Source organism: Schistocerca americana, chromosome 2 (assembly GCF_021461395.2).
Source record: "Schistocerca americana isolate TAMUIC-IGC-003095 chromosome 2, iqSchAmer2.1, whole genome shotgun sequence".
Taxonomy (NCBI): Eukaryota; Metazoa; Arthropoda; class Insecta; order Orthoptera; family Acrididae; genus Schistocerca; species Schistocerca americana.
This window is the reverse complement of record NC_060120.1, coordinates 888,571,504-888,585,125: the sequence shown is the minus strand read 5'-3', so window position 1 is coordinate 888,585,125 and position 13,622 is coordinate 888,571,504.

Below are 13,622 nucleotides of genomic sequence, written 5' to 3'. Positions count from 1 at the left end.
TTTTAGCGCAACGCAATCTGACTTTCAATAATCCCTACAAGAGAATGGCCCTGACTAAATCTATACGTTTCACAAATCACTTGCCCCACAAAAATCTTCGTTACTCGAACTATTGCAATACAGCGAGCGCCACTACTGCCAGCTAAATAAAAGATTCAAACTACTGAAGGCACTAACTACTGAAGGCACTAACTACTGATAGGCATAGTTAGCAAAAGAAAGATTTTGATAGAGAACAAACAATGTATTTACCTTAATAGTGTTCAAAAGTCATAATATATATATATCAGTCCATGATATCCAATATTAAAAATTTACTCTTTCTGATGAACACACGTCCAGATCGTCCGCTCTCAAAATTCCACCATCTCTCTCCTCACATCCACCACTGCTGGCGGCTCACCTCCAACTGCGCAACGCTATGCGCTGTTAACAGCCAACTGCCCAACACTACAATAGCAAATTCCAGCAATGCCACCCAGCCACAGACTGCACACAGCACAGCCAGTGATTTTCATACAGAGCGCTACGTGGCGGTGGCGTTACCAATGAAAAAAAAAAAAAGAAAAAAAAAACAAACCAATATAAGAACCTAAACAGCCTACTTACAAAGTAAAACTGATAAAATAATACTTAATCATGCGCCACATCTGCGAGCTGTTTTTGCAGCTGTTTTTTGAACTCAGTCACGGAGGTAAAAACCATTAATAATAGACTAATGACAATTTCTCTTAAATGCGCCAATAAAACTCTCACTTTAATTAATGCCCATATGCCAGTCAATGAGGATAACCATAAAAAAATGTGTGTGAATCACTAAGGGACCAAACTGCTGAGGTCATAGGTCCCTAGACTTACACACTACTTAAATCAACTTATGCTAAGAACCACACACACACACACACACAATGCTCAATTAGGTAAAGAGAAAAAATATAAGAAATCGGTGGGTGGATTTCCTGCCCATAAATGGACAAACCAAAATGTCCAAAGACTTATTGAAACAGGCAAAATTTTGACCTTAAAATCATGCCAACACATTTTAAAAAGAACTCTTCCAAACGAAAAACCTGGAGGATACCCAGTACATTTATTGGGGAACTTCAAATCGATGATGTAGCGATTTCATACCCTAACTACAAATAAATTTTAAATGTCCAAGTTAGGAAAGGGGCTAATATTAATTCTGATCATTATATAAGGCGAATAAAAGTAAAACTTCGGCCTCAGAAACTCTTCAAAACAAAAAATGTTATCCCAAAATTTGACACTGTTAAAACAACCCGAAGTCCAACAAGTGAAGTTGAGAGAAAACAATCCAACAATTGGCAAATCTTAAAAGAAAAGTTCATCAAAACAGCATAAAATTTAATTCCGCTTCGAAAGAAATAAAAATAGCCCTTGGTGGAACGCGGATTGTGAAACAGCAGTTAAGTCTAGGCATGAGGCATTCAAAAATTGGAATAGTAACAAAATTGAAAAAATCACAACACCTTTCTAACTGTAAGAAAAGAAACATCTAATTTAATAAAAAAAATCGCTCAAATGGCTCTGAGCACTATGGGACTTAACTGTTGTGGTCATCAGTCCCCTAGAACGTAGAACTACTTAAACCTAACTAACCTAACGACATCACACATCACACATCAGGATTCGAACCTGCGACCGTAGCGGTCAAGCGGTTCCAGACTGTAGCGCCTAGAACCGCTCGGCCACTTTGGCCGGCTAAATTAATCCGACAGACCAAAAAAAACTACGAAAATACGCAACTTTTGGAAATCTAAAAAGATTTCCAAAAGAACAATACAAGCAACTTTTATAAAACATTCAAAGCAAAACTAACTGGTTACCAACCTCAGAGTCTTTGCTTTAACAACGAAAATGGCAGCTTGGCTCTTAACAACCAGGAAAATTGTAAGTTACTTGCTAATTATTTTGAAAAACTATTGAACTGTTCAGAACCAGCGAATAAATTCGAACCACAGCAAATTAATAACACCAACCCTAACTCTAAAGCACCTGACGAAATCGAAATAACTAAACAAATTAAGAGACTTAAAAACAATAAAGCATCTGGAGAAGTCGGTATAATCGCAGAATCAGATGGCCCTAACACTATAAAAGAGATCACTCAACTAATAGGACATACCTGGCAAACTGAGAAAATACATGAGGACTGAAAAACTGCCCTAATTCAACCATTGCATAAAAAAGGGGATAGGACGGATGTTAATAATTACCGAGGAATCTCTCTCCTCCCAGTTACACATAAAATTCTCACGCAGTGTTTACTTGATCGACCCTAAGAACAGCTAGAACCTGAAATTGGTGAATACCAAGCAGGCTTTAGACCAAACAGTTCCTGTCCGGAACGAATTCCTTCTTTATAAGTAATTCACAGACACTAAAGGTTTTCAAGTAACTATATTGTCTGTAGATTTATGGATTTTAAAAAAGGCTTACGACTCAGTTGATCGTGAATCTGTTTTCGAAATTTTAAAGGAACAAAGGCTAGATAATAAAACTAACGATGATTAAGGAAACGTTAACCGACAGTAGATCTAAAGTTAAATTCACGGGAGAGATTTCTGAACCATTTGAAATAAAGACTGGTGCTAGACAGGGAGATGGACTCTCTCCATTACTGTTTAACTGTGCTTTGGAAAAGGTAATTACAGAATGGCGAGAGCAAAAGTCGATTCAAAATAAATACCAATCAATCAAGTTAGGTAGAAGTGATATTAGAGTAGGTTGCCTCGCCTTTGCAGATCTGGCAATTTTAGCAAGGGATGTTATCACAGCTCAAAAACAAACTGAAATTCTTAAAGAAGTCTCAGAAAAGGTAGAACTACAAAGTCATTCCAAAAATCGGAATATATGACATACAAAAAACAAGCACCAAAGATTTTGAACACGAAATATGGAAAAATTAAAAAGGGTATCTCAGTTTAACTACTTGGGGGAAATCATACAAGAAAACGGTCTGGAAAAAGCTGTCAAAAGATGGCAACTGCATTCACATATTCAGATTAACAGAAAATAATAATAAAGATCACTTTCTAAATTCAGTTAACTTAGACAGTGCAACACTATAATCAAACCTGAATGTCTTTATGTAGCAGAAATTTTAATTTTAAATAGGAAGAAGGATATTGAAGAAATTCAAAAAGAAAGAAAGCAAGATTATCAGGAAAATATTGGGCCCCAAAATTAGTGATGGAGAGACTTATAGGCAGAGAAGTGATAAGGAAATAGAAGAATACACAGACATACATAGTGACATGAGAAGACTTAAATTTTATGGGCACATTAAAAGAATGGCACTCATTAGGTTGACGAAGCAAATAGTAGAATTCTACGAAAACAGAAGTAAAGCCAAAACTGAGCCGATGAAATGGATTGCTGCGATTAAGGAGGATCTTAAAGCAGCCGATAAAATTCAGGCAGATCTTGCAGACAAAATATATTTGATTGGAAAGTTGGTCAGAGGGAAATTAAAAAACGGACTGGAACACCATGGTCTGATGAAAGAAAGACTTCATTTTGAAAGGATGTAACAAATTTGGGCACAAAGAAAGGTCAACCACCAAACGGGACGTTGATGGACTGTGCCACGGGTAGTCCTGCTGGGCCCATACGTGAATAATAATAATAATAATAGTAATAATAAAGTTGGAAACTGAAGAAAAATGTGTAAAATGCGGAAAATTCAAAGCTCATAGTGATAAATTAACATATCTGCTGCCATATCATTAATAAAGCAACTGAAGAAAGCAATTCAAAAACGTTAGAATACGCAACCGAGAACTCACATAGAGCGCCGCCATCACTTGCGATCCACGAGGCTACGTTGCAAAAAAGTAAACCAGGACTATTGCTATTGTAAAAAACGAGGCTCCAAAACTACTATGCGTATTAAAGGCAGAGTCAAGTTTCTGAGTTAAGTTGGTGCTACGGAGCAGGCATAGATCGAATTGCATCTGATACACTGTGCATGTCTTTTCGAACCCAGAGATCCACAAGATGGGTGTGGAACTTCCGATCCAAGGCCAATGATACCATTCCTGTGACTGTGTTGGCTTCCCAAGAACTTAGACTTAGCAGTAAAACATAGCGGTTTCACGCATTTCCAGCCACTGCCCGCATATGGTGACGTAGGTAAGCAGAATTCCGTTCGAACAGGCCTCGTAAGGCCCAACGTCACTGACCGACCGCCGTGTAATCCTCAGCCGACAGGCGTCACTGGATGCTGATATGGAAGGGCATGTGGTTAGCACACCACGCTCTCAGCCGTTGTCCGTTTTCGTGAGCGGAGTCGTCACGTATTAGACGAGTACCTTTCTCAACTGGCGTCACAGAGGCTGAATGCACTCTGCTTGCCAATAGGCATTAGACGGTCACCGATCCATGTTCTAGCCGAGCCTGACAGCGCTTGACTTCGGTTATCTGACGAGAACCGGAGTTACCACTGCGGATTGGCCTTTGGCACGGTTGGTAAGCGATCTGTCGAAAGCAGTCCCTCGGTACAGTGCGTTACGAAAATATTCATTCGTATTCACATGACGGTATCTTCTCCATGACTGGGATAAATCTTAACTTGCGCTTCGAAACAGAAATTTTACCTTGGTGCAAGTTGCAAGTTGCTGCTCCATGTGATTGCCGGTACGGGTCTACCTTGTGCAGCTATTTCGTGTTATCGTTTATAGCAACAATTTTCGCTGATGCAGTTCACTAGCAACCGTGTGGCGTGCTTCTCGTCCATCGCTTGGCACTGCATCTCTACATTGCCTCAACTGTGGGCTCACGGAACTTTTAGTGCACTAATGGCCTGCGAGGTCGCCTAATCTCATGGTACGTCTTTTTTTGTGGGCGTTTATGGAGTCTCCTATGTACCAGCAATTACAACAGCATTGGGCGAACTGCGACATCGCATAGCAACAGCAGTGAGTGCAGGAATTCGAAGTCTGCTCGTAGAAGTATTGGACAAGTTTGACTGTCGTCTGGATATTTGTTGTGCGTACGATGGAGGGCACACTGAACGTCTGTGAAAGGTAAAGCAAAGCTCTGATCCAAAACGTGACTAAAATGCACCCCCCAGGCCTGTATGTGTATGCACTAAAAGATATACCACTAAAATCATATGGTTCTTTTAAAAATGAAAATATAGTACTCCAACCCATAATTTAATTTTACACTACATTTCTGTCTTTGTTCATGTAGTTAATAATAGTCTTGTGAAATCGGAACTCTCGAGTGCTGTTTCACTGTAATATATTGTTTCTCAATATTACTCGCGGACAATGTTTTGCGTATTTGTAACTCAGATGGAATATTACAACTTCTGTCCGCGCAACTTACAGTATGCACGTCGCTCTGCTCTGTGGCAAGTAACTTTTTTTTTTAATAGTCCAAGGTGGGATTTCACCCTGATTGCGCACTTTCAGACATAGCCCGCCATTCCTCACTACAGCGAATAATATCAGTGCCATCAATATTAATAATAAAAACAATTCATAACAGAGATAAGCCAGTGTATTGACAAGTATGTTAGCATCCTTTAGGAATCGCTGTGTTTCCCTTGCGGAATATCATTCTTTCCTTAAATTGTCTTTCAAAAATCGCTAGTTTTCCGATTTCGGAAACATTTATTAGACGGTTGTTTGACCACTGAATCCCCAGATGCACACGTGTTTTTCCAGGCAGCTGACGAGAGAGAAAATGGTTTAGTGTGGCACAAAGGTCACACTGTTCAACTTTGCTTCTAACATGGTAGTGAAACCTGTTCATCAATAGACGTTTCACTGGAAAAATATCTCCCTAATGTCGCGTGCTTCGTGTTCCTTAGCTTGAGCTAGAACGTTACTTGCTCCTCGTTCAATAGCGCTCAGATATAAATAAGGCAACAAGCTCCCTCTATCAGAACTAATGAACTACGTCACTGCGCACAACATATAAACAGACTTCGTTGACGTGTAAGTGTTTGCCATTAACATACTGTTTACGACAGAGTTCCATCAACGATGAGAGGGAGGTTCAAATGGCTCTGAGCACTATGGGACTTAACATCTATGTTCATCAGTCCCCTAGAACTTCGAACTACTTAGAACAACTTAAACCTAACTAACCTAAAGACATCACACAACACCCATTCATCACGAGGCAGAGAAAATCCCTGACCCCGCCGGGAATCGAACCCGGGAACCCGGGCGTGGGAAGCGAGATCGCTACCTCACGACCACGAGCTGCAGACGACGAGGGAGGAAACCTGTTTTCGATTTTCTGCTCTAAAACCGGAGCACGCGTACCTGACGACACTGAACTCGTATGGATGGGTTAGATACGAGTACTGTGAATTTATTAGCTTGACGATCAGAGGTAGTTTTTCCAGTAAGGACATTGCGGCCTTGGTAGAACTGCTTGTTCGGGATTAGTGTCAGTACCACGGGATGCCTGTGGCTATCTAGGTGGTCCCGTGACCATTAAGGCGTGTAATTATTTATTGGAGAATAACCTTAGAATAAATCGAATTCTATCATGAGATGTAATGAGAGTAACTCATAAGCTTTCGACATGTACCGTACATAAATCCATTTGTTGGAAGCATTGAAATGATTAACTTATGGGGTCATATTAACCACTTCCCCCCCATGAACTATGGACCTTGACGTTGGTGGGGAGGCTTGCGTAGCGATACAGATGGCCTTACCGTAGGTACAACCACAACGGAGGGGTATCTGTTGAGAGGCCAGACAAACATGTGGTTCCTGAAGAGGGGCAGCAGCCTTTTCAGTAGTTGCAGGGGCAACAGTCTGGATGATTGACTGATCTGGCCTTGTAACATTAACCAAAACGGCCTTGCTGTGCTGGTACTGCGAAAGGCTGAAAGCAAGGGGAAACTACAGCCGTAACTTTTCCCGAGGACATGCAGCTTTACTATATGATTAAATGATGATGGCGTCCTCTTGGGTAAAATATTCTGGAGGTAAAATAGTCCCCCATCCGGATCTCCGAGCGGAGACTACTCAAGAGGACGTCGTTATCAGGAGAAAGAAAGCTGGCATTCTACGGATCGGAGCGTGGAATGTCAGATCACTTAATCGGGCAGGTAGGTTAGAAAATTTAAAAAGGGAAATGGATAGGTTAAAGTTAGATATAGTGGGAATTAGTGAAGTTCGGTGGCAGGAGGAACAAGAATTTTGGTCAGGTGATTACAGGGTTATAAATACAATATCAAATAGGGGTAATGCAGGAGTAGGTTTAATAATGAATAAAAAAAATAGGAGTGCGGGTTAGCTACTACAAACAGCATAGTGAACGCATTATTGTGGCCAAGATAGACACAAAGCCCATGCCTACTACAATAGTAGAAGTTTATATGCCGACTAGCTCTGCAGATGATGAAGAAATAGATGAAATGTATGACGAGATAAAAGAAATTATTCAGGTAGTGAAGGGAGACGAAAAGTCAATAGTCATGGGTGACTGGAATTCGCCAGTAAGAAAAGGGAGAGAAGGAAACATAGTAGGTGAATATGGATTGGGGGCAAGATATGAAAGAGGAAGCCGTCTGGTAGAATTTTGCACAGAGCATAACTTAATCATAGCTAACACTTGATTCAAGAATCATAAAAGAAGGTTGTATACCTGGAAGAATACTGGAGATACTAAAAGGTATCAGATAGATTATATAATGGTAAGACAGAGATTTAGGAACCAGGTTTTAAATTGTAAGACATTTCCAGAGGCAGATGTGGATTCTGACCACAATCTATTGGTTATGAACTGCAGATTGAAACTGAAGAAGCTGCAAAAAGGTGGGAATTTAAGAAGATGGGACCTGGATAAACTGAAAGAACCAGAGGTTGTACAGAGTTTCAGGGAGAGCATAAGGGAACAATTGACAGGAATGGGGGAAAGAAATACAGTAGAAGAAGAATGGGTAGCTCTGAGGGATGTAGTGAAGGCAGCAGACGATCAAGTAGGTAAAAAGACGAGGGCTAGTAGAAATCCTTGGGTAACAGAAGAAATATTGAATTTAATTGATGAAAGGAGAAAATATAAAAACGCAGTAAATGAAGCGGGCAAAAAGGAATACAAACGTCTGAAAAATGAGATCGAATGGAAGTGCAAAATGGCTAAACAGGGATGGCTAGAGGACAAATGTAAGGATGTAGAGACTTGTCACACTAGGGGTAAGATAGATACTGCCTACAGGAAAATTAAAGAGACCTTTGGAGAGAAGAGAACCACTTGTATGAATATCAAGAGCTCAGATGGCAACCCAGTTCTAAGCAAAGAAGGGAAGGCAGAAAGGTGGAAGGAGTATATAGAGGGTTTATACAAGGGCGATGTACTTGAGAACAATATTATGGAAATGGAAGAGGATGTAGATGAAGACGAAATGGGAGATAAGATACTGCGTGAAGAGTTTGACAGAGCACTGAAAGACCTGAGTCGAAACAAGGCCCCGGGAGTAGACAACATTCCATTACAACTACTGATGGCCTTGGGAGAGCCAGTCATGACAAAACTCTACCATCTGGTGAGCAAGATGTATGAGACAGGCGAAATACCCTCAGACGTCAAGAAGAATATAATAATTCCAATCCCAAAGAAAGCAGGTGTTGACATATGTGAAAATTACCGAACTATCAGTTTAAAAAGTCACAGCTGCAAAATACTAACACGAATTCTTTACAGACGAATGGAAAAACTGGTAGAAGCCGACCTCGGGGAAGATCAGTTTGGATTCTGTAGAAATGTTGGAACACGTGAGGCAATACTGACCTTACGACTTATCTTAGAAGAAAGATTAAGAGAAGGCAAACCTACGTTTCTAGCATTTGTAGACTTAGAGAAAGCTTTTGACAATGTTAACTGGAATACTCTCTTTCAAATTCTGAAGGTGGCAGGGGTAAAATTCAGGGAGCGAAAGGCTATTTACAATTTGTACAGAAACCAGATGGCAGTTATAAGAGTCGAGGGGCATGAGAGGGAAGCAGTGATTTGGAACGGAGTGAGACGGGGTTGTAGCCTCTCTCCGATGTTATTTAATCTGTATATTGAGCAAGCAGTAAAGGAAACAAAAGAAAAATTCGGAGTAGGTATTAAAATTCATGGAGAAGAAGTAAAAACTTTGAGGTTCGCAGATGACATTGTAATTCTGTCAGAGACAGCAAAGGACTTTTGAGAGCAGTTTAACGGAATTGACGGTGTCGTGAAAGGAGGATATAAGATGAACATCAACAAAAGCAAAACGAGGATAATGGAATGTAGTCAAATTAAATCGGGTGGTGCTGAGGGAATTAGATTAGGAAATGAGACACTTAAAGTAGTAAAGGAGTTTTGCTATTTAGGGAGTAAAATAACAAATCTCTAAGTAGAGAGGATATAAAATGTAGACTGGCAATGGCAAGGAAATCGTTTCTGAAGAAGAGAAATTTGTTAACATCGAGTATAGATTTAAGTGTCAGGAAGTCGTTTCTGAAAGTATTTGTATGGAGTGTAGCCATGTATGGAAGTGAAACATGGACAATAAATAGTTTGGACAAGAAGAGAATAGAAGCTTTCGAAATGTGGTGCTACAGAAGAATACTGAAGATAAGGTGGGCAGATCACGTAACTAATGGGGAGGTATTGGTTGGTTGGTTGGTTGTTTGAGGTTAAAGGGACCAAACAGCAAGGTCATCAGTCCCTTGTTTCAAATAGACTCCATTCTGCTAACGGGACATCTCAGTATAGTCAGAAAAATAAAACGGATAAAGGGGAAACGTAAAAGGGCAGTCACGTTGTCATTAGTAAAAACAAATGAGGGAAGTTGGCAAGAGAACGAACCCAACACTATGCTGAAACAGCATAGGCAAGACCACCTGTGACTTAAAAGGTACAACTGCTATAATGCAGAAAGTACGTATGGGAATAGAAAAACTAACCAAGCCTTAAAAAGAAGGGGTGAAAACAGAGTAAAAGGGAAAGAAAAGAGGATTCCGGTCAGGGAGGTGAATCGGGAATCTCTGAACACTGCCTACAGTGGGAGACACCCAAACACTCACCGCCCTGCCCCAACACCAGAGGGAGATTAAAAACTTTAAAACTGAGAATAAAAACCACTCTCCCGGAGGAAACCTAGAACCAGAGAGACCATCCGGGAATCGTCAGCCAACATCAAAGGTAAAGTGTGGGGGAGTCTGTACTTAGCACGCAGAGCCAAAAGAAGGGGGCATTCAACCAAAATGTGGGCCACTGACTGGAAGGCTCCACAACCACATAGCGGGGGTGGCTCATCACGCAAAAGGAAACCATGGGTCAGCCTGGTATGGCCAATGCGGAGACGACACAGTGTGGTCGAGTCCTTGCGGGAGAGGCTAAAGGAAGAACGCCATGGGCCTGTATTCACCTTAATGGCACGAAGTTTACTAGACAGTGGAGTAGCCTCCCAAGAATTGGCCCATGACTGTGCAAAGTGGGATTTGATGTGAAGCCGTAAATCCGCTGCAGGAGGGGTTACAGAAAACGGGGGGTAAGTAACTGCTCCCCCAGCCAAACGATCAGCGAGCTCATTACCCGGGATACCCACATGGCCCGGGACCCATAGGAAGTCAATGGAACAAGCAGCACGGTGAAGATCAGCGAGATGGTCATGGATGGCAGAGACCAAGGGATGGCGCGAAAAACACCGGTCAATAGCAAGAAGGCCACTCATCGAGTCCGTACATAACAAAACGCGGTTGTGTTGGGATTGTTTAATAAAGGTAAGGGCCCGGGAAATTGCCATCAATTCCGCAGTAAACACCCCACATGAGGGTGGCAGTAGATGATTTTCCGTTCCAACAAAGGACGTGAAGGCATACCCAACATGATCAGCAGATTTAGAACCATCAGTGTAAAAAACAACAGCATCCCGAAACTCCCATAAAATTTGGCAGAAAAAGGAACGGAACACCACCGGGGGGATGGAATCTTTCGGACCGCGGCGGAGATCCATCCGAATTCGAGGCCGAGGAACTAACCAAGGAGGGGTGGAGGGGAGGGAGCGAGGAAGACAGGACAAAGAAGGAAGCCGAAAATCACGGGTAAGAGACGCAAGGCGCAGCCCAACCGGTAAACCCGCCCGAGGGCGGGAGTCAGGCGGGCGACGCCCATGGTCTGGGAATAGGATAGAATAGGAAGGATGAGCGGGAGAAGAACGTATAGTAAGGGCATAAGACAACAGAAGCTGGGACCGCCGAACAGAAAGGGGGGGGATCCCAGCTTCAACCAGGAGACTATCAACAGGGCTAGTAGGGAAGGCACCGGTGGCCAAACGGATACCACAATGGTGGACTGGATCCAGCACGTGCAGCGTGGAAGGAGCAGCTGAACCATAAACTTGACAACCATAGTCCAAACGTGACAGAACTAGAGCACGATAAAGACGGAGGAGGAGGGAACGGTCCGCACCCCAGGAGGAGTGGGCAAGGAAGCGAAGGACATTGAGTTTACGGAAACATCCTACCTTCAGGAGTCTGATATGGGGCAGCCAAGTGAGCTTGTTGTCGAAAAGAAGACCTAGGAAACGAAACTGTGGAACCACAGGCAATCTTTGTGCAGCGAGATAGAGCTCTGGATCAGGGTGGACCGTAGTACGGCGACAGAAGTGGACCACCCGCGATTTTAAAGGAGAGAATTGAAACCCGTGGGAGAGGGTCCATGCAGAGGCACGCCGTATAGCCACCTGGAGCTGCCGTTCTGCAGATGGCATCGAGGAGGAACTAACCCAAATGCAGAAATCATCCACATACAGGGCAGGGGCGACCAAGGGACCGACAGAGGCCACAAGTCCATCGATAGCAATGAGGAAAAGAAGGACACTCAAGACAGAACCCTGTGGGATGCCCGTCCCCTGGGTCTGTGGAGAACTAAAAGCAGTACCAACTCGAACTCTGAATGACCGATGGATCAGGAACTGGCGGATAAAAATCGGGAGTGGGCCCCGAAGACCCCACTGATGAAGGGTTAGTAAGATGTGATGGCGCCAGGCCGTGTCATAGGCCTTGCGAAGGTCAAAAAACACTGCAACCAAATGGCGGCGCTGGGAAAAAGCCTGCCGAACTGCGGATTCCAAGCGAAGCAAATGATCGATTGGAGATCGTCCCTCTCGAAAGCCACACTGGTAAGGGGACAATAGATCCCGAGATTCGAGGACCCAAGTGAGCCGACGGGCTACCAGCCGTTCAAGTAACTTACAACCAACATTGGTCAAACTAATTGGCCGATAGCTGTCAACAGATAGGGGGTTCTGACCAGGCTTAAGGACAGGAACCACAATGCTATCCCTCCACTGAGAAGGGAAGTCACCCTGGAGCCAGATACGGTTAAACACCCGAAGAAGATGGTGCCGTTGTGGAGCACTGAGATGTTGAAGCAGCTGGTTATGAATGGAATCTGGGCCAGGAGCCGTATCATGAGACGCAGATAGAGCAGAAAGAAATTCCCATTCAGTGAAAGGTTCGTTGTAAGATTCTGACTCACAAGTGGTGAAACGTAAGGTGACAGCTTCAGCCTGCTGTTTTTGATGAAGGAAAGCAGCTGGATAGGAGGCCGACGCTGATGCCACTGCAAAATGGGTCGCAAGATGTTCTGCGAGAACTAATGGGTCCGTACAAATGCCAGCTGGGAGGTGAAGGCCTGGGAGGGTGGACTGCCGATGGCAACCTTGGAGAGAGCGAAGTGTAGCCCATACCCGTGACAGAGGGACAGTGGAACCAAGGGAAGAAACGAATCGTTCCCAACATATCCGCTTGCTCTGTTTGATTAAATAACGGGCTTTAGCGCGAAGGCGCTTAAAGGTAGAAAGGCTGGCTACAGATGGGTGCCTCTTAAAGTGTTGCAAAGCTCGACGGCGATCACGGATGGCAATGGCAATGGCCGTACTCCACCACGGGACTTGCCGACGACGAAATTGTCCAGATGAGCGCGGGACAGCAAGGTTAGCAGCGCGAACAATCGCGTCAGACACGTCACGTAGGACGTCATCAATACAACCCGACAAAGAGGGAGAAAACTCGACCTGTGCAGTATATAGAGGCCAATCGGCGCGGTGGAAAGACCAACGAGGTAACCTCTCCATCGGGGAGCGGGAAGGGAGCGTGATAATCAACGGGAAATGGTCACTATCACAAAGGTCGTCGTGTGGCGACCAGTGTAATGAAGGGAGGAGAGAGGGAGAAGAAAGAGAAAGATCAATGGCAGAAAAGGTACCATGACCAGCACTGAAATGAGTAGGGGAGCCATCATTAAGAAGGCACAGGTCGTGGTCTGCAATAAATTGGTCGATAAGAAGACCTCGTCTAGATGGAAAGGCACTGCCCCACAAAGGATGATGAGCATTAAAATCCCCAAGGAGGAGGAAGGGAGGAGGAAGTTGCTGAAGAAGGGTGGTTAAGGCAGCAGGTGTAAGAGTCCTGTCAGGAGGGAGATAAAGATTGCATACTGTGACTGCAGAGTCTAAGTGGACCCTAACAGCAACTGCTTCCAATGTAGTTTGGGGAGGAATCCACGTGCTAGCAATGTCTGTACGGACCAACGTACAAACGCCACCAGAAGCCCGCAAGGGTCCGACCCGATTTCGACAGAAAACACGG